Here is a 19,663-nt window from a genome sequence, read left to right on the forward strand (position 1 = left end):
TTAAATTAAATCAAGAGTATTAGTCTTCACATTCATAATAAATATTAAAACTTTTGCTTCAGATTTGTCACATCTCCTTTAGAGTAGCTGATGCGTGTAGGTAGCTGCAATATGTGTAGCTGTAACAGACTGCAGTGAAGTGTCGTATTTGTGTTGTTGTCGTTGTTGTTGGTGGTGATGATTATGATGATGATGATGATGATGATGATGATGATGATGATGATGATGGTGCTGATGATAACAATGAGACGAAATGAAATCCGAGAGCGGTACATACCTTACTCCTCTCAAATAGTACCCAGGTGCTGTGAAATATAACGCACTCATTTCAAGATGTATTTCCATCACCAGTGCTTACATCCTTTCACCCAGCGAGATACAGCAAAAATGAGGTACAGAAATGACTTACTTCGTCTAATCCATAACAATGGAGCAAAATGTGGTACTTACGAACTTAATAGGACCACCTTTCCAGCATGTGGCAGAGAAATATTGTCGATTAAAATGCTTCCCATCACCATTATTCCAATTGCGGCATCTCCAGGTCCTGTGTGTTTTAGTGCCCTAGACTGTGGAGGCAGTTATTAGTTCATAAGTAAAACTGTCTTTTATCTGCGATATCTAGAGGAGGTTTCTACGAGGGTTGGAACTTTAATAGTGACAACCATTTACTTACAGCTCGTACAAAATAGATACGTGTTTCTAAGTTTTACTGACCTTCAAAGTAGTCACCAGAATTGTTTATAAACCATTGCCAGTGATACGGAACTCGTGGGATACTCTTAGCAGTCATTACATTTAGAATAAGTATGTACGAGGGTTGAAACTTTAATAGTGGCAACTATTTATTTACAGCTCGATTTCCAAACTGAAGGAAACACTTCACGGCATTCGCTTCAGAATTGCTACAAATTCGTCGGGCAATAGGCCTCGCCACTCGAACTGTCAACACAACTGGCACTGCTAAGGGTATCCTACGACTTCCTCATCGGTGGCGACGGGCTATACACAATGCTGGTGACTACTTCGAAGGTCAGTAAGACTTTGAAACACGTATCTATTTTGTACGAGCTGTAAATAAATAGTTGCCACTATTAAAGTTGCAACCCTCGTACATACTTATTCTAAATGTAATGACTGTTTAAAACATCTGAGGTGGGCTACCTATACGGAGCCCCCAGGTTTGCTAGGCAGCATCGCTGCAACGATTCCACTGAGCCGTGCTCAGCTGAGGCATGAAGAAGGAAGCTAACTGGTTACTCTGCCCAAAGGGAAGTATGATCAGTCGACACAAATGTTATTCACTGAGGAAAACAAAAAGAAAACATTTTTATATAGAATGGAATAGTTTTGTTATTAATGAAGTCAATGAAGAAAATATTTTACTGACAAAAACTATATAAATAAACATTTTCAGTAGTACCAAAATGAGATGTTGCTTCCTTATTCCTCCAGACATCTTTCCTTATCATTCTTCAAATTTCATTTTCTTTGTGTGTGTGTGCGTATGCAACACACTGAACACTATAAACGTCCTTTCAAATGGCTCTAAGCACTATGGGACTGAACATCTTGTAGTGTAACGACGTAAGTTTTGTATAAATAATTTTCTTTTGACATATGACCATGTGCAGACTTCGTCACCTACGTCAGTTACAACACACTTCAAAAATTATTTAAATTCTTTTTAAATTGTCTCTAAATGGTTCTTGAACGAAATGTAATTAAAACATCATCATTTGAGTCGTATGCGCAGAATTACGTCACTCAGTCCAATAGGTTTGCGTAAACTTTTTCAATTTAGATGTCGTTTGTTTCTCCTCAGAAATTATATTCATGCAGGTTATCTGCTTTAATAGATATTAGAGCCACATTGAATAAACTTTCAAGAATCACACTCGCGATGAACGCTGTCAAAAATTAGTAATCTTGTCAAATAAATTACGTAACATAATTCTTCATAAATAAATTCTCGGAACACGTATTTAAACTTTATTAGCATCCACTAGTTTATTATCTTCCTACATATAGACGTGAACCTGAGCCTTGACAATACAGAACTGAACATTTACAACATGATTAACTTTCTATGACGTTATTGTTGTACAAACATTACAAATTCATATTCTTTTTTCAATTTTAGAAGCACGACGCAACAACTCGGTTTCAGGATCTTCTGTTGCTCTTTGGCTGTCGACCCGCGACTTATAGTGGCCAGCAATTTTCTCTCTGGTCCCGGCAGTGAAGATGTTGTCTCCGTTCGTTGCGCCGCCCTTTCCGTACATGAAACATAAAAAATAAATAGAAGACTTTAGATAATTCACAGCCATTTCAAATATTACAAAAATACATAAACAAAAACTAAATTAAACCTATATTCACCTGCAAACTGGGCTGACACTGGTGGATGGGTGACGCTTCAATTTCGCGTCCCACTACAATCTGAGGTCATCAGTCCCCTAGACTTTGAACTACTTAAACCTAACTAACCTAAGGACATCACACACGTCCATGCCCGAGGCGGGATTAGAACCTGCGACCGTAGCAGCAGCGCGGTTTCAGACTGAAGCGCCTAGAACCTTTCGGCCACCGTGCCGGCTCCTCCTCCTTTAGTTCAAAAATACAACTCTGTATCATTCGAGGCACACGCTTCTCTTGGTCGTCCAAGATGCCAAATTTTGTAATATAGATTTCTTTGACACAATTGTGATACATGCCATTTAATTCCTCCTACACGAATAGGCTCAGGAAACGGGTGAAAAAATGGCAAATTTTCTTTCATAACCAGGGTAAGACATGATATTTGTTTTTATTAATGATGTTCTTTTGTGTATTCTAGAATGGAGCTTCAGTTATGAGAAAATAGTAATATGTCTTTCTTGGTGTAAGGATAATGTGAATTGTTGGACTTTCGTTCTCTCTTCTAACTGACCGTTGTTCATCCACACGTTTACGCTCCAATAGAAAGCCATAATTCTAATTCTTCAGTGAAACACAGCTAGGTTATGTCACATTTCTACGTTTGAGCTAGTGCTTTGAAACTTCAAAAGCTAATGCAACGCGACTTAACTCTCACTTCTAGAATTTTCCATCATTACACATTTGATATAAACCATTTACGAAAGTGACCAGATATACCACAATTTTTGCCACGAATTATATCATTTAAGTTAAACAGTGAAATGGCGCATTAGACTTCATAAATAACTCATTGATCTCTAGTGAACGTTTTCAGGACCTTATACCGAAAGAAAAAACAAAACATTTGTGTGTGAAGCAATTCACCATACTGCCTTACGCAGGAAAATCATTGCCAAGCACCATAATGAGTTGTCAAACCGAGTCAGTTTGCACTGCCCAAGATGCAGCAAGGATACAGCAAACGCCCTTTTTATACAGTAACCTTGACAGGTATTACAGAAACCTTTAAGCTGACCTTCATGGTCTAATAATCGAGGTCCTAAACGTAATGATATCGAGCGACTCCCTATTAGCCGTTCCAGGCATAGCTTCATCTCAAGACGTCAAAGATTTATCTAGAATAAACTCATTACTGTAGGAAGGGAAAGAATACCATGCCATGTTGAAGTGCATGTTAATGAAGTGCCTAGTCAGTTCATTAATTAGCTAACGGGAATTCAGTAACAATAGCAACATTGGAATTGTCATATTGCTGTGTAACAAACTTAATAAACGAGGATTTTCAGAAAGATGGTTTAGAACATCTCATACAGCTGGTTGAAAGTAAGTAAAGTAAGGACCTAATGCACAACATCGCAGTTTTCTATGAATATCTGCAGAACAAAACGGAGGCAGCATTACGACCGAGTGTACTGCTGAGCATTTGAATTTAATTGGAAAATATCTCTTGCAGATGAGTAATTTGTATCAAGAAAACATTGCTATGAACTGCTGTAGCTTGATATCTGATGAAGACGTACAACAATGTAAAACATTGTATTGCGCAGCCAGCAAAGAAATGGCTAGATACCAGTGTAAATAAGTAAATTAAATAAACTTTTGGTAAACAGTGACACACAAGCAAGGAGAGAAAAACTCAGACACGAACAGTTCTTTTCCTGTCAACAGGAAAACTTAAATGTCAGAGAAGAACGGTTTGTTATGACCACAAGTAACATTTACAGAATTGCCACATCAAAACGAGTTTCGTCAAAAATGACAGTTTAGTGGAAATAAAATTGACTAGGGACTGACTACAAATATTTTGAAAACCTCTCATCAGGTCATGTGCGACAATGGCTGAAACGTTAGTCAGTGTCACAACATAACAACGTGCTCAACAACCAGGAAATATAAATTTTTTTAACTATTTATAGCTCTCACAATGAGTGCTTTACATTTCTTAAAGCTAAAAAGCACATTTTTCAGTTTGTCGATTTCTGTTTATTATTGTAAACTTACAGGTATCAAACACTTTCTCTCTCTTCTTCATACTATATTCGCATCATTTTCAAGAAACTGCATTAGTTTCAGTGTCATATATATTTATAATGATCGTGATTGTTACCTATACTCGCGTTCTATGTTTCGAGGAAATAATGACGCTAAATACTAATGGACATTAATTATAAATGCTTCATTCTTGGGATTCTTCGTCTGTTTACATAGGTCTTCATCGTGCTTCGTCGAGCCTTACAGCAGTGAAGACCCTTGTTTGCAATTTACTATTTTGCTGGTCTTCAAGGAGGGCAGAGTCGCAGACGCAAAAAATTTCATTATTATCATCGGCTGAACATAAGGGGAGAAAAATTCTCATCTACAAGTTTTTGGGAATGAATTGCCAAATCCAGTGGGCCATAACGGTTTTCGTATAATTTTAAAAGCTTTAGCTATAACAGATCAAAGAAACGTGAAGGATAGCGAGACGGGCGATAAGGACGATGCTGCGTTTTGTTTGCACGTGACAGTACAGAAATGATGAGCTCAGCCGGCATAACAAATGACGCAAAAAAGAGGAGGGGGCCTTTTTTCTCCTGCTCTGCCACAAAACTTAATTAAGTCTTTGAGCGACTGCCAAATTCATACTGCGTAGCACAAAAATTTGGCCCGGGCTCTGTTTTAACATCTCTCCCACCGCGTGATAAAGTGAAAAAGCAATCAGCTCGTTAGCAGTGACCCAAATTGCATGGCTTCTGGCAGCCGCAGGGCTTATGGCTGCTTGGAAGTGTCGGTTGCAGAGCAGTGTTTTCAGAGTACCCAGTTTTTGTTGTTGTAGTGTATCCATTGCGATGCTTGTTAACTATTGTACGTCAAGACAGGGAATATAATAGGTTGGAACTCAGTTCCAGGGCATTCCTTCCGTATATGCTGTAAACTATATTCCTTGATTTAGTGTGACTTACAGGGTGACATGCAGATGGTTTGGATGATGCCAATACTTACAGAAATAAACTTTTGTTCCATCTCTGTTTTAAACTGTTATAATTCTCTAGTGACGTTGCTTACAGAGGTGGAGTCTGTACGTTGAAAGAACGAATGTCTTCGCGGTTGAAAGAAAGCCTATTGGATTTATTTTCGCAACTCCTTGTGATTTATGGGACCTTTTCTCTTTTGGTCTCAAAGATTTATAGTATTTGTAGTTGAGATGTTAACTTATCTTGCTGAATTTCGGTTTTAACTGATAATTTGATTAGTTTTAAAGTCTTTGCTTCAATCGCCTAATGGTGGTAGATCACGTCATGGGGAAAAACGTTTGTTAGAGACAAAATATTTTCTTATACTTTCCAGCGGCACTAGGCCCCCCAGTGGTTATGGCCCTGAGAGGGGGCAGGGCGTAGGTAATCTGCGGTGTGCGTATGCATTATGTGTTGCCTACAGTCCAGCCATGTGCTGTGTGTGAATGGGGGCAGACCCAGCACAATTAAAGTTCCTGATTCGCTTCTAAAATGTCTTTCTCTGCTTAGGGACAAAATTTTTTTAAATGTTGAAAATCATTGTATCAGTTTCTGGTGTAGGTAGTTGGCTACTAATCTAGGTAGCAGGTGCTGGTAGTTCGGTGCAATCTCATCGTCTCAGGGCTGGCGAATACTCCCCAGCCACTTATATTATATGGTAGAGGGTATGAGCTATGTACGTACACACAATACATGCCAGGACTACAACAGTGCGCAAAGTAATTGGGATAAGCCTATATTTTTCAAGCAATTCAAACTGGTTAGCTGTAACCAGTTTTATCCACCCTGCTGTTAAGTCTCTTGGCGCATTGTTGCCGTCTTGACTACGAGCAACAATTGTAGGTCCCCTCCATTTCAGTTGAATACTTTTACATGTAGTAACAGCGTGTATTATTTCTGTGTTCTCGACAGGAGAACTTTGTGTTGAAATGGACATTACACCTAAGAAGAGAGAAAAAATAGCTACTCTTCACGAATAGGCATCTATGACTATAAGAGGCATCGTCTCTGTTGTTGGAGTAGGAAAATAAGGTGTTTCAAGACTTATTAGGACATATAGTGATACTGCCTCATCGTCTGCAAAGAGAAAAGGATGACGTAAACGAAAAAGGGACCCCTAGAATTTAAGAAACTGTACCTCGAAACAGTAGAGTTCATCCTCACAAAACAAGTAAGGACCTTTACTGAGATTAATTGGCTACTGGGGTTAAAATTGATTCTTGAGCAGTACGGCGTAGTCTTCTTGATTATGGGTGCAAGGCACGAAAGCCAATAAAGAAGTAGTTACTAACACCTGAGGCAACGGCATTGCCGCAGTGGGTATACCGGTTATCATCAGATCACCGAAGTTAAGCATTGTCGGGCGGGGTCGGCACTTGGATGGTCATCCGGGCCGCCATGCGCTGTTGCCATTTCTTGGGGTGCACTCAGCCTCATGATGCCAATTGAGGAGCTACTCGACCTAAGAGTAGGTGTTACGTTCAAAGGAAAGGAAACCATCACAACGACCGGGAGAGCGGTGTGCTTACCACACGCCCCTCCAAAAATGGTTCAAATGGCTCTGAGCACTATGGGACTTAAAAATCTGAGATCATCAGTCCCCTACGTTTAGAACTACTTAAACCTAACTAACCTACGGACGTCAGAAACATCCATGCCTGAGGCAAGATTGGAACTTGCGACCGTAGCAGCAGCGCGGTTCCGGACTGAAGCGCCTAGAACCGCTCTTCCACAGCGGCCGGCCACGCCCCTTCTATCCGCATCCTCAGCTGAGGGTAACACTGCGGCCTCATGGTCTCTGTGGATCATTTGTGGCCTGATGACTGAGTGCCTATTAACACCTTCCACGAAGAAAACATGGTTTGGTAGGAGTCAAAATAAATAAGTCTTGGACCTCAAATGACAGGAAACGTAATTTTCAGAAATTAGTAATATTTTAATGTTCGGAGATAGCGAGTAAGGGTTGTCAGACGACCCACCCATTCGGCAGTGAGAGTTGAGTATCTTCAACAGACTGTAAACTACCGTCCCAAAAACATTTTTGAGATTTTCTCTCTGTAAGCAGTCCTAAGGGACTAGTAGCAGTTGACGGCATAATGAAATCGGCCAAAAACATGCAAATTCTTAGGTGCAGCAGAGCTCCGTTCCTACAGACCTTTGCACATGGTGGCGCAACATTTCAGTATTATTTAGCCCCGAGTCGTACATGCAAAGTACTAAAGAAGTTCAGAGGAGAAAACATCGTTGATTTGCTTCATTGGCCTGGTAATTCAACAGACTTATATAATATGGAGAATATGTGGGGTACTGTGAAAAGGCAGCTTGGTAAATGGGGGCTGGACAAAAAAAAAAGAGTGCATGTTAGTAAATGTTGTGAAAGTGTGGGTTCATGACGACGAAATGCGTAATTTTTGCTCTAACCTCGTCGAATCTATGCCAAAGCGTGTTCAGAATCTCATTAAAGAAAAGGAGGAGAAATTATAAATATTCAATAAGCTATTAACTGTATTATACATACAATATCAATTGTGCACAGTTAAAGTTTAACCATATTCTCCCAATTAATTTGCACATACTATACTTTTTAAAAGTGTTAGCTATTCTCTGCCCCACACGATTCGCGTAAGGAGTGAGGGAAAAAATTAACTGTCTCCATCTGATGCGTACGAACGCATCCGAAACTCTTCTATACTACACTATTGGCCATTAAAATTGCTACACCAAGAAGAAAAGCAGATGATAAACGGGTATTCATTGGACAAATATATTATACTAGAACTGACATGTGATTACATTTTCACGCAGTTTGGGTGCATAGATCCTGAGAAATCAGTACCCAGAACAACCACCTCTGGCCGTAAAAACGGCCTTGATACGCCTGGGCATTGAGTCAAACAGAGCTTGGATGGCGTGTACAGGTACAGCTGCCCATGCAGCTTCAACACGATACCACACTTCATCATGAGTAGTGACTGGCGTATTGTGACGAGCGAGTTGCTCGGCCACCATTGACCAGACGTTTTACAGTTGGTGAGAGATCTGGAGAATGTGCTGGCCACGGCAGCAGTCTAACATTTTCTGTATCCAGTAAGGCCCGTATAGGACCTGCAACATGCGGTCGTGCATTATCCTGCTGAAATGTAGGGTTTCGCAGGGATCGAATGAAGGGTAGAGCCACGGGTCGTAACACGTCTGAAATGTAACGTCCACTGTCCAAAGTGCCGTTAATGCGAACATGAGGTGACGGAGACGTGTAACCAATGGCACCCCATACCATCACGCCGGGTGATACGCCAGTATGGCGATGACGAATACACACTTCCAGTGTGCGTTCACCGTCATGTCGCAAAACACGGATGCGACCATCATGATGCTGTAAACAGAACTTGGATTCATCCGCCATTCGTGCAACCAGGTTCGTCGTTGAGTACACCATCGCAGGTGCTCCTGTCTGTGATGCAGTGTCAAGGGTAACCGCAGCCATGGTCTCTGAGCTGATAGTCCATGCTGCTTCAAATGTTGTCGAACTGTTCGTGTAGATGGTTGTTGTCTTGCAAACGTCCCCATCTGTGTACTCAGGGATCGAGACGTGACTGTACGATCCGTTATAGCCATGCGGATAAGATGCCTGTCATCTCGACTGCTAGTGATACGAAGCCATTGGGATCCAGCACGGCGTTCCGTATTACCCTCCTGAACCCACCGATTCCACATTCTGCTAGCAGTCATTGGATCTCGACCAACGAGAGCAGCAATGTCGCGATATGATAAACCGCAATCGCGATAGGCCACAATCCGACCTTTATCAAAGTCGGAAACGTGATGGTACGCCTTTCTCCTCCTAACACGAGGCATCACAACAACGTTTCACCAGGCAACGGCGGTCAACTGCTGTTTGTGTATAAGAAATCGGTTGGAAACTTTCCTCATGTCAGCAAGTTGTAGGTGTCGCCACCGGCGCCAACCTTGTGTGATTGCTCTGAAAAGCTAATCATTTGTATATCACAGCATCTTCTACCTGTCGGTTAAATTTCGCGTCTGTAGCACGTCATCTTCGTGGTGTAGCAATTTTAATGGCCAGTAGTGTATAGTCATGATGTCTACGTAACATGTGTGATAAAGGCAGCATAACTGTAATGCAGCTACTAAGAATACCAGTTCCCCCAAACAGTTTGGCGTGGTTTCGCAAAACTTCATCGCCTTCCTTTCAACGGTTCCGACTTACGTTTCCTAAATATCTCCGTGACACATCTGTACGATCGGTAACGACCTATTACTATACTTGCAGCATGTGTTCGAGTTTCTTCAATGTCTTCTCTTAGGTCTACACGGTAAGGACAAAAAGCACACTTTCACTACCCTAAAAAGCGATCACACTGAGTTTGTGTGTGAACTACTTCACTTGCACACCCCGCTTTCCCAGAATGTACTCAACAAATGTGGTTCGCCCATGGCCCTTCCCTTTGTTTGGTCCATTTGACAGAGTCTGGTATAACTATTCCCAGTCATTCAAATACCGAACTCCGGAACTTTGCCAGTAATTTTGTAATCGGTTACCATGACGTTCTTTCATGTTGTTGTGGGCATTATGTTGCTTTTATTCATATTTAAAATACTGGAGCCGTACAGCAAGCAGTTCTGGACAATAAAATTTCGTTCTGAGGTCTTAGCAGAGCATATGATGTGAGAGTAAATACGTTTCTCTCACGCAACTCTTCCGAACACTCGCTCCGCACATAGACGTAGCAGCCCTGGTACTCTTAGAGTCCAGGCCATATCTTTTACATATCCGTTCTCCTCTCAGATGATAGTTTCGTGTGGCACAGACGATGTCCTCTGTCGATATGAGCGGCGTGTCAAAGAAGTCCCCCTCGCTGTGTTACAGAAAACGGAACCAGCAGCGACACCTTGAAGTTCTCCGGTGGCCTTTGAAGCGTTATCGGATATCCCTGACAGGAAGGCAGTGGCCGCGGAAGGCGTACTTACGCAAAATGGAGCTGCTGCTATGCTCTGTTTTAATTCCTCACGAAGGATTGTTCTAGATCTACTGTGGCAAAATTTGGCCTGCTGGGGTGCACTACCTGGTTTATTTCGTACGAGGAAATTTAAAAAGTCTGCTTACAAATTTCGTAGGTGCAGACACGTATAAGCACATTTACGTTGATATTTCGATCGTGTAGCCATTACCCATATACGAAGTATTACAAATTGAAAGTTGTATCTGGTACTTATGCGTTCATTGAAGCCTGACCGTAACAGAATAGACTATGTCACATGCTGCCTACATTGTCCGCACTGAATCAGATCATGACTGAAAATACTGACATAAAGGCAGGCAGCTAAGACAGGCCACCCCATTTATATAAACAACTTGTAGGTTTTCATAGTTTTTGCAGACAATGAAGCGAATTTTCTGCCCTGAGCATGTCCAGAGGTGATAACTCTGGTGAATGCACATGCCATTTTATGTTTCTCGAACCACTGATCCAGCAGTCTCCAAATGTTCTGTTCATGTCTGTAATTCTCTGTGCTTAGTCGCTGGGACTTCAGCACACTGGTACCACGTGGACTGCCTTACATCCAGTGCGATATCTTCAAGTAACTGCGGCAGCGCATCTGTTACGAATTGTACGTACGTCTGGCTATTTAGAGTCCCTTCAATAACTCAGGGACCATTGATCCGGTTCTTGAAAAGATCCACCACTCGTTGATGCATTAAGGTCGTTGTTGGTTCGCTTCTCTCAGCCAGCGTGGTCCTTCTACTAATAAGTAGTTCGCACTGTGAAGATTGATTTGCTCACTGATTGTAGGCGTAACTTCGAACGTAATCAGCAGCTTGAAAAGAACGACCACATCTATTTGCAGTTTTCGTGACAGCTTTAGGAGAGTTGTTTGATTTTTGGGGAGGGGACCAAACGTGGAGGTCATCGGTCCCATCGGATTAGGGATGGATAGAGAAGGAAGTATGCCGTGCCCTGTCACAGGAACTGTCCCGGTATCTACCTGAAGCGATTTAAGGAAATCACGGAGAACCTAGACGAGGATTGCCGTACGCGGGTTTGAAACGTCTTCGTCCCGAATGCTAGTCCAGTGTGCTAACCACTGCGCCACCTAGATCGGTGTAGGAGAGTTGTGACCGTTTTGCAAGTCATTGTCATGAGGGTGTCGAGGAGAGAAAATTAGAAAGGATAAAATACGTTAGCATCAACTGGACACTACTATGACTTATCGTGCTAGTACAATCAGGCTTCTTCATAGTGACACACGGAATGTTAATAGTGTATTATTAGTTGCTTCTTGTTGGCGTACGTGATTCTTTACAGTTAAAGATTTTTGATTATTATATAGTATCCACAGAGACACATCGTGAGGGCACGGCATTATCATGATTTCTTTCAACAGAGAACCGAACCGCTCCTCTAACAATCTGACGATATTCGTCGTAAACGTAAACAGTAACCACAACCGTGTAAATTGTGGACGTCTGGTCAGCGTCAAGAGCAAGAGGTGTGATCACTACAACAGCGGAGCATAGGCTGATCAGCTTCAAGCGCACAGGTAAACACACGAACCGCGCCTGATTTACGAGTATGTTTACATTTGGTAAGGTAGCGAAGACGTTACTTAGACAGCGCGAATGTGGTCTGCGGCGCTGTTATCTCGTTACTCTTTCATCAAGTTCAAATTCCACACATAGTTGCTTACAAGAGTAATTTACAGAAGAATGAAAAAGAAAATTGAGGAAGCGCTAAATGACGATGTGCTTGGCTTTAGGAAAAATAAAGCCACGAGACAGGCAATTCTGACGTTGCGGTTAATAATGGAAGCAAGACTAAAGAATAATCAAGACACGTTCATAGGATTTGTCGACCTGGAAAAAGCGTTCGACAATATAAAATGGTGCAAGATATTCGAAGTTCTGAAAAAAGTAGGGGTAAGTTATAGGGAGAGACGGGTCATATACAATATGTACAACAAATGGTTCAAATGGCGCTAAGCACTATGGGACTTAACATCTCAGGTCATCAGTCCCCTAGACTTAGAACTACTTAAACATAACTAACCTAAGGACATCACACACATCCATTCCCGAAACAGGATGCGAACCCCCGACCATAGCAACAGCGCGGTTCCGGACTGAAGCGCCTAGAACCGCTCGGCCACTGCGGCCGGCTTATGTACAACAACAAAAAGGGAATAATAGGGGTGGACGACCAAGAACGAAGTGCTCGTATTGAAAAGGGTGCAAGGCAAGGATGTAGCCTTTCGCCCCTACTGTTCAATCTGTACATCGAGGAAGCAATGATGGAAATAAAAGAGAGTATGGATTGAGAGTAAATCGAAGAAAGACGAAGATAATGAGAAGTAGTAGAAATGAGAACAGGGAGAAACTTAACATCAGGATTGATGATCACGAAGTCGACGAAGTTAAGGAATTCTGCTACCTAGGCACTAAATAACCAATGACGGACGGAGCAAGGAGGACATCAAAAGAAGACAATCCATGGTAAAAAGGCATTCCTGGCCAAGAGAAGTCTACTAATATCAAATATTGGCCTTAATCTGAGGAAGAAATTTCTGATAATGAATGTCTGGAGTACAGCATTGTATATTAGTGAAACATGGACTGTGGGAAAACCGGAGCAGAAGAGAATCGAAGCATTTGAGATGTGGTGCTACAGACGATTGTTGAAAATCACGTGGACTGATAAGGTAAGGAATGAGGAGGTTCTACACAGAATCGGAGAGGAAAGGAATATGTGGTAAACACTGATACGGAGAAGGGACAGGATGATAGAACATCGGTTAAGACATGAGGGAATGACTTCCATGGTGCTAGAGGGAGCTGTAGAGGGCAAAAACTGTAGAGGAAGACAGAGACTGGAATAAATCCAGCAAATAATAGAGGACGTAGGTTGCAAATGCTAGTCTGAGATAAAAAGGTTATCACAGGAGAGGAATTCGTGGCGGGCCGCATCAAACCAGTCAGGTTCTCAACGCCTAATACTATTACCTCAAAATACTGTGTGTCATAATAGGTAGCTATAAAAGTTAAAAATTAATGGTATACGTCATAAATTTGCAAAATTATCCTCTATAACTTAACGAAAACCACAGCTCTATATATGTACTCATTGAGGTTATAAATGGTATGGCCCGTCTTATCAGCTTAATCGTGAATGAGCAGTAGGCGACGTTTCGAGTAACATTCCAGAAGTCCAGAAACACTCGAGTGTATTCTCACCACTCTTCATTGCCACTAACCAGTTGCGTGTAGAATAATGACCTTGGTTCCATTAAAGAGTTAATAATACGTGTGTAGACAGGGTGGTTTGTTTGTTATTAATTCCAGAACACACAAAGTCTAAGTATTTTTCTACGCACTCCCGAAAGATTATTTATAAATTCAAGAAGCGTAATGTCAACTACGACGTATCTGCATCTGAGGTACAGTATAGTTTGTAAATACTACTTAGTTTATCAGTCATACTGTTACACGGGTCGATAACGATTCACGATCGCGCACACATTACCATTTCAAGAGACAGTTTTCTTCATATTGTTATCAGATCCAACGCACTTTTGTAATGTACTTTCAAATGCTTCTTCATATTATTTAAGTCATGTAGCATCAAAACTCAAGCTGATAGGCGAGGTATTGTTAATTTTCGCATAACTCCTTTTACGATTACATTCGGCTCTGTCTTGCTACCGAACTAGGTTCCATTATCTGTCGCCTCTTCCTGCTTACAACAAATACCAGCTCCGGCAACAATGTCTCAATGCATATTACCAGAGACGGTGAACTGCAATAAGTATTTACATACCGTGTAAGACTGGATGAGAGTGCGTTCCCAAATAGAATTATGTACTAAGACTCTAGCTCCGAAACATCCGATTTATCACCAACACACGGCTGAAGTTCTATTTATGTCGAAATTATCCTAGTTTTGAGTTTGAAGGTGAGCAGGTGGTAAATGGAAGGCCGCAATTGCTAATCCCACGATTTTGTAATTATATAGAATAAAACACTACTCCATTCGTTGTTGAATCACAATACTCCCGTACGACAAGTTTTCAGACTCCAGTGTTACGGCATAGAATCTATAACTGAGGTACTGAAAATGTTTAGAGACTATCGCATCACGCTATGACATTCAGTTTCGAATGCTGCGTCCGCAGCTCGTGGGCTAGTGACTAGCGTTGCCACCTCTGGATCACTGGATCCCGGGTTCGATTGCCGTCAGGGTTGGGGATTTTCTCTGCTCCGGGAACTGGGTGTTTGTGTTGTCGTCATCATTCCGTCATCATTCGTGGACGTGGCTAGATTGGGTTGTGTACAGACCGGGAATGTGTGCGGACGCTGATGACCGGGTCGATGAGCGCCCCACAAACCAGACATCATCATCATCATCATCATGGAATACTGCGATACACTCAAGGTAGATATAGCTATTACAGCCATTGGAAGACAACCCTATAAAGCGTGGCTTTGTAGAAAAATATTAGTTACTTACATTCTTCCTGAATCAGTCTTTTAACTTTGGTAGAGTATGCATTGCTACGAAACTTCCAGACAATAAAACTGTGTGCTGTACTAGGATCCGTGTAACTACTATTGTTTTTATGGGCAAGGCCGTCGCCGACAGAGCTAACAAAGTTGACCACAGGAACCGCCTTCACAGTTTCAGTCAGCGAGGAAGTCTCCCGGGCCAGTTAAAGATGCGAGCGTGAACTTCATTCCGATAAAAAGTTTTAACACTTTTACGAGGAGATGCTGAAAAGCAATGCCTCTGAGTTATTTATTTAAATTAAACAAACGTTATTAACATTTCAGATCTTTATTCTTCACGTTTACATATTTATTTCTCAACATAGTCACCCTGGAGACGAACACATTTCTCCCGACGAGTGGGTGATTTGTTGATACTATCACAGTAGAACGCTTGACTTTGTTGACGGAGCCACATCCTCGTCTCTGCTCGAACCGCCTCAACAGTAACAAGTTGAAGTCCTCGAAGGTAATCTATAAGTTTTGGAAACAGGTGAACATTGGATGTTGCCTATTCGGGACTGTATGGAGGATGATCGATGATAGTCAACAAAAGGCGTCCGATTGCTAGTGTAGCAGCGCTCGTGTTTAATCTGGCATTCTCGCGGGGGTGTCCCACGTGTGTTATGTGGACGAACCCTTCGAATTCGGAACTCGATAACAGCACGCTGTTTCTCAAGCATCGACATAGGTAAGTTACACAGCGCCATGGTACAAGCTGCAATTCGGAGCCTCCCTAGCGGCGGCGGGCTGCGAATATGCAAACATGAATAAGAAAGATGTAGAATATTAAAGACATTCGTTTTGTTTAACAATGCTTACGATTTTACACCTAAGAAATTCCGAGTCATTACTTATCAGCACTCCCTCGTACTTTTTTCAATATTTATGATGGAAAAGTGTACTGATGGAATAAATACAAGGGAACGCGTGTTGCAATCAAATTTCCTTTTGTTAATCAAATCTAAATACAACGCTTCTAACTTGGTCTTCTTTAGTCGTTTACTAACGGTCGAAGAAACGTTTTATTTTTTTTATTTTTATTTTTATTTATTTAATTATTTTTTTTTTTTTTTGCTTGAAATGACAGAAACCGAATATTATACAGGGTGTTACAAAACGGTACTGCCAAACTTTCAGGAAACATTCCTCACACACAAATAAAGAAAAGATGTTATGTGGACATGTGTCCGAAAACGCTTAATTTCCATGTTAGAGCTAATTTTAGTTTCGTCAGTATGTACTGTACTTCCTCGATTCACCGCCAGTTGGCCCAATTGAAGGAAGGTAGTGTTGACTTCGGTGCTTGTGTTGACATGCGACTCATTGCTCTACAGTACTAGCATCAAGCTCATCAGTACGTAGCATCAACAGGTTGGTGTTCATCACGATCGTGGTTTTGCAGTCAGTGCAATGTTTACAAATGCGGAGTTGGCAGATGCCCATTTGATGCACGGATTAGCACGGGGCAATAGCCGTGGCGCGGTACGTTTGTATCGAGACAGATTTCCAGAACGAAGGTGTCCCGACAGGAAGACGTTCGAAGCAATTGACCGGCGTCTTAGGGAGCACGGAACGTTCCAGCCTATGACTCGCGACTGGGGAAGACCTAGAACGACGAGGACACCTGCAATGGACGAGGAAATTTTTCGTGCAGTTGACTATAAACCTAATGTCAGCGTCAGAGAAGTTGCTGCTGTACAAGGTAACGTAGACCAAGTCACTGTATGGAGAGTGCTACGGGAGAACCAGCTGATTGGCCTCCACGGGTACACTTCTGCGAATGGTTCATCCAACAATGTGTCAATCCTCATTTCAGTGCAGATGTTCTCTTTACGGATGAGGCTTCATTCCAACGTCATCAAATTGTAAATTTTCACAATCAACATGTGTGGGCTAACGAGAATCTGCACGCAATTGTGCAATCACGTCATCAACACAGATTTTCTGTGAACGTTTGGGCAGGCATTGTTGGTGATGTCTTGATTGGGCCCCGTGTTCTTGCACCTACGGTCAGTGGAGCACGTTATCATGATTTCATACGGGATACTCTACCTGTGCTGCTAGAACATGTGCCTTTACAAGTACGACACAACATGTGGTTCATGCACGATGGAGCTCCTGCACATTTCAGTCGAAGTGTTCGTACGCTTCTCAACAACAGATTCGGTGACCGATGGATTGGTAGAGACGGACCAATTCCATGGCCTCCACGCTCTCCTGACCTCAACCCTCTTGACTTTCATTTATGGGGGCATTTGAAAGCTCTTGTCTACGCAACCCCGGTACCAAATGTAGAGACTCTTCGTGCTCGTATTGTGGACGGCTGTGATACAATACGCCATTCTCCAGGGCTGCATCAGCGCATCAGCGATTCCATGCGACGGAGGGTGGACGCATGTATCCTCACTAACGGAGGACATTTTGAACATTTCCTGTAACAAAGTGTTTGAAGTCACGCTGGTACGGTCTGTTGCTGTGTGTTTTCATTCCATGATTAATGAGATTTGAAGAGAAGTAATAAAATGAGCTCTAACATGGAAAGTAAGAGTTTCCGAACACATGTCCACACAACATATTTTCTTTCTTTGTGTGTGAGGAATGTTTCCTGAAAGTTTGGCCGTACCTTTTTGTAACACCTTGTATATCAAATTTATAAATTGCAGTGTATCGGTTCCATTTTAGTCTACACTGGAATAAATAGCAGAAGCTTTGTTTCTGGCGTAAAAAGCAGTTTCCAAAACACTAAGTGAAACTATAACACCTGTTAAAAGCCCACCTACAACCACAGGGAGAAACACACTATGGCAATACTTTACAACATCAAAACACATGTGCTCAGAGGGAGTTTTTGCGTCCTGAGAGCCCTATATGAAAACAGTTTTTCTTGCGCCGACGAAAAGTAACGTTTTATAAACATAAACATTCTCATGAAGTGACACTAAGCTGAGCCACCAGAAACATAGAACATATAAAACGCACTCTGTGTAATTTCCACATTTATTTAGTACCTTGTAACAATATTAAACAGAAGGGGGCAGGTCGGTAATAAGTAAGAACGGAGCCAGTGATGTAGGCATCTGAGAGAAAGGCAGCATCGTGCCATGAGCGATAACGGTGACCTTCAAGCGTTCGTTTTGTCCGTGTTGTAGGGCTTCCGTGGCACCGCACAAAACCACACCCGTGTCCGGACTCAGAGGACCCAGCACTTTTGTCGATGTACGGCTCGCAAGACATATTACACGACGTACTGATCCGTAAATTTAATCGGAAACGTGTACCCGAGGATGCCGATTATATCTGTGCATTGCTACAATCGTGAAATTAGTCGATATAAGGTAGTCCTGCCTCGCTTTGACCTGCGGGATAGCGTCGAAGCACTCACTACTCCGCACTTGAAAATTGAGAGCCTTATAGCTACTTACTGACTACATTAAAGTTATTATTTTTATTGTCTCTGTTATTTAATGAGCGTTTTATTAATGCGATTTCGTATTATTATTAACTGATTTTTATTTATGGTTTGGTTTAGCGATTCCTTTTTACTGTCTGCTCCTTTTATTTGAGTCCGTTTCATTATGTTTGCGGTGGTTATGAAGTCTATGTTGCTTACTGTTCTCCGTAAGTTAAAGAATACTGTAATACCATATGCGTTTCGCAGCAGCAGGTCTCGTTGAGTCTCCGTACTGGACATTCTCCATCTGAAATCGCTAAACACAATCTATCGCTCTACGGAAATCGATCGGGACAGCTAAGTGCTATGCTGCGTCATGTGTATGGAATGTGGCGTCCAACTTTAGTTCGTGAAATTATTTAGGTCTTCAGAGAAATATTCTCGACGAATCCCCAAACCGTGTAAAACTGCAGGTTCGCACCATCAAACCCCACACTTCCGAAAAACTTGCGTCTTTATAATCACTGAATATTTCTTTTGAAATGATTAAGGGTTATGAACTCTACACACCTGATACTCCTTTTATGCTTTGATATGGATTTATTTTCTTCAATACCATAAAATATAGATTACTGCCTTAACGGCGGCTTCCAACAATCTCCTCTCCATCCGACATAGAATATCTCTCCTCCAGTGTCCAACATGGAATAACTATCTCTTTGCCGTAGCTTAATACAGTCTGTATATCTTTATTGTCGATTTCGCAAGGAGATGCTTAAATTCCACAGAGTATTTACCTCTCGCGCTGGTATTTTACATTTATTGTCCTATTAATAGCCCATCGCACGTCACACTTGTATTGGTTAAATTCCATTATCGTACCATTCGTATTTAATTACACGTTGCGTTCAAAGGACACCTCACTTACAAGCGATCTTACAGCCTTTGATACGGAGACAATTTGCAGTAAACAACAGGTGTAAGATGACAGGCGACACTGTATTGTGAAGTTACATCTTTGATAGCGACGGCTCTGTGAACCTTGCTGTTGAGCAGTAAATCTAGACCGCAAGAACTGACGAGAAATATTGCGCGAATTTCCGATGAGGGGAGAGAGGTGAAACTGAGGAACCGCTTGGCTACATCACGCTAAAATGTCGAGATTCTGGCTGAATTTGGAGCTAAAATACAAAAGAATTAAATATTTAAACTGGAAGATAAAAAGAAGCCTCAGTAAAAATTACCATGTTGTCAAAATTTTATAGAATAAGCTATAAACAATAGCTTGGAAAAACTCATCTA

At 41.8% G+C, this 19,663-nt stretch overlaps 1 protein-coding gene across 3 annotated transcripts in view; it reads left to right on the forward strand.

Annotated features, from left to right (window-relative positions):
• LOC126203811 (TWiK family of potassium channels protein 18) overlaps positions 1 to 19,663 on the forward strand; it is a 1,380,696-nt gene that overhangs the window by 1,208,395 nt on the left and 152,638 nt on the right. The gene's annotated exons all lie outside the window — the stretch shown is intronic.

Source organism: Schistocerca nitens, chromosome 9 (genome assembly GCF_023898315.1).
Source record: "Schistocerca nitens isolate TAMUIC-IGC-003100 chromosome 9, iqSchNite1.1, whole genome shotgun sequence".
NCBI lineage: Eukaryota > Metazoa > Arthropoda > Insecta > Orthoptera > Acrididae > Schistocerca > Schistocerca nitens.